This window comes from Lepidochelys kempii, chromosome 2 (genome assembly GCF_965140265.1).
Source record: "Lepidochelys kempii isolate rLepKem1 chromosome 2, rLepKem1.hap2, whole genome shotgun sequence".
Taxonomy (NCBI): Eukaryota; Metazoa; Chordata; order Testudines; family Cheloniidae; genus Lepidochelys; species Lepidochelys kempii.
In genome coordinates this window covers 82,510,764-82,513,713 of record NC_133257.1, presented here as the reverse complement: position 1 = coordinate 82,513,713, position 2,950 = coordinate 82,510,764, and the positions used below count along the sequence as shown (strand labels likewise).

Here is a 2,950-nt window from a genome sequence, read left to right as displayed (position 1 = left end):
AGGCTGAGCAAGTGCAGAATGGTGGTAGAGTGTGCATTTGGATGTTTAAAGGGTCGCTGGCGCAGTTTACTGACTCGCTCAGACCTCAGTGAAACCAATATTCCCATTGTTATTGCTGCTTGTTGTGTGCTCCACAATCTTTGTGAGAGTAAGGGGGAGACGTTTATGGTGGGATGGGAGGTTGATGCAAATCACCTGGCTGCTGAATATGCACAGCCAGACACCAAGGCAGTTAGAAGAGCACAGCAGGAAGCGGTGTGCATCAGAGAAGCTTTGAAAACCAGTTTCATGACTGGCCAGGGCACTGTACGACACTTCTGTTTGTTTCTCCTTGATGAAAACCCTCCCCCTTGGTTGACTCTAATTCTCTGTAAGCCACCCGCCCTCCCGCCTTTGATCACAGCTTGCTTGCAAAGAAAATAAAGTCACTATCATTTAAAAAACATGTGTTCTTTATTAATTGATTATAAAAATAGGGAGATAACTCACAAGGTAGCCCGGGTGGGGTGTGGGAGGAGGGTAGGAGGGAAGGAAAAGGCCACTTTAAAACTTGTTGAATGACAGCCTTCTGTTGCTTGGGCTGTCCACTGGGGTGGAGTGGTTGGGTGCCCCGAGCCTCCCCCCCCACGTTCTTGGATGTCTGGGTGGGGAGGCTATGGAACTTGGGGAGGAGGGAGGTCAGTTAAGCAGGGGCTACAGCAGCCATCTGTGATCCTGCTGCCATTCATGAACCTCCACCAGACGCCGGAGCATGTCTGTTTGATCCCACAGTATCCCCAGTGTTTCCTCATGCCTCCTCTGATCTTTCTGCCGCCACCTCTCCTCATGTTCATCGGCCACCGTCCTGTACTCTGCTATTGTGTCCCTCCACACAGCTCTGTCAGTGCCGGACGACTGCATGAGCTCAGAGAACATGTCATCACGCATGCGTTTTTTTCGCTGCCTTATCTGAGATAGCGTCAGGGATGGAGGAGGGAGGCTTGATAGATTTGCAGCTGCTGGAGGGAAAAAAAGGGAGTGAAGATACATTTTACAGAACAGTGGCTATACTCTTTCATGGTGAACAACACTATTCACATTACATAGCACATGCGATTTTGGTACAAGGTCGCATTTTGCATCTTATATTGAATGCCTGCAGCTTTGGTGTTAGAGATCACACACACAGGGCCGGGCAACAGAATTCGGCTTGCAGGTGGACATGGTAAGCCATAGTGTTTCGGCTTCTGCAACCTTCATAACAGCAGCCCCCTCCTTTCCCATACCAAGCAAAGCGTGTTGAGCTGGCCTTTTACTGCTGCCGTTTTCCTGTTAACGTGCAGCAGCAGAAACCAAACTAACCTCCTCCCCCCATCCAATTCTCTGGGATGATCGCTTTCCCCCTTCCCCACTGCGTGGCTGGTATCAGGGAAGATCCCTGCTAGCCAAACATGAACAGCTCAGCACCAATGGCCCCCCCTCCCACCGCATGGCTAACTGCGGGGAGGATTTCTTTTCAGCCACAGGCAAACAGACCAGTAGGAACGGGCACCTCTGAATGTCCCCGAATCAAATTCCCCTATTTCAACCAGGTTACCATAGACGATATCACTCTCCTGAGGATAACACAGAGAGATAAAGAACGGATGTTGCTTGAATGCCAGCAAACACTGGGACCATACACTGCCAGGCTTTGTCATGCAATTATACCAGATTACTTGCTACTAGCATGGCATGGTAAAGTGTCTGACCATGGAGGACGGAATAAGGCTGCTCTCCCCAGAAACCTTCTGCAAAGGCTTTTAGAGTACCTCCAGGAGAGCTTCATGGAGATGTCCCTGGAAGATTTCCGCTCCATCCCCAGACACGTTAACAGACTTTTCCAGTAGCAGTACTGGCCATGAATGCATCCCAAGTCCTCAGGGATACTTAATCATTAAAAAACGCTTGCTTTTATAACATGTATTATATTTAAAAAGGCACACTCACCAGAGGTCCCTTCTCTGGCTTCATTGGGTTGGGAGGGTATTTCAGTCAGGGTGATAAAAAGATCCTGGCTGTCGGGGAGAATGGTGTGCTGTGTGCTCTCCCCAAGCTCGTCCTCCTCCTCATCTTCCCCATCTGCAAAATCCTCAGCCATGGCAGAGAGTATCCCATCCTCAGAGTCCACGGACAGGAGTGGGATAGTGGTGGCAGCACCCCCTAGAATTGCATGCAGTTCAGCGTAGAAGCGGCGTGTCTGGAGCTCTGTCCTGGAGCATCCGTTTGAGTCTTTGGTTTTCTGGTACGCTTGTCTGAGCTCCTTAAGTTTCACGCGGCACTGTGTTGCATCCCTGATGTAGCCTCTGTCCCTCCTGGCCTCAGAGATTTTTTGAAATGTTTTGGCATTTTGTCTTTTGGAACGTAGTTCTAATAGCACGGATTCCTCTCCCCATACAGCGATCAGATCCAGTACCTCCCGTTCGGTCCATGCTGGAGCTCTTTCTCAATTCTGGGACTGCATGGTCACCTGTGCTGATGAGCTCTGCATGGTCACCTGTGCTGATGAGCTCACCTGGCCAAACAGGAAATGAGATTCAAAAGTTCCCGGGGCTTTTCCTGTACACCTGGCCAGTGCATCTGAGTTCAGAGTGCTGTCCACAGCAGTCATAATGGTGCACTGTGGGATAGCTCCTGGAGGCCAATACCTTCGAATTGCATCCACACTTACCCTAATTCAAAACGGTGATGTCGATTTCAGCGCTAATCCCCTCGTTGGGGAGGAGTACAGAAACTGGTTTGAAGAGCCCTTTATGTCAAAAAAATGGCTTCGTTGTATGGACGGGTGCAGGGTTAATTTGGATTTAATGCTGCTAAATCCAACATAAACTTGTAGTGTAGACCAGGCCTGAGTTGAGATTCACACTTCCTGGAAGTTTGAGGATGTTCAGAGCTTGGATTTTGGTTCAGCCAGTTATGGAGTTAAGCACCA

The 2,950-nt window shown here is 49.5% G+C and overlaps 1 pseudogene; it reads right to left on the bottom strand.

Annotated features, from left to right (window-relative positions):
- Positions 1-543: 543 nt before the first annotated feature.
- Positions 544-2,607, bottom strand: LOC140905931 (uncharacterized; annotated as a pseudogene).
- Between the last annotated feature and the right edge of the window lie 343 nt (positions 2,608-2,950).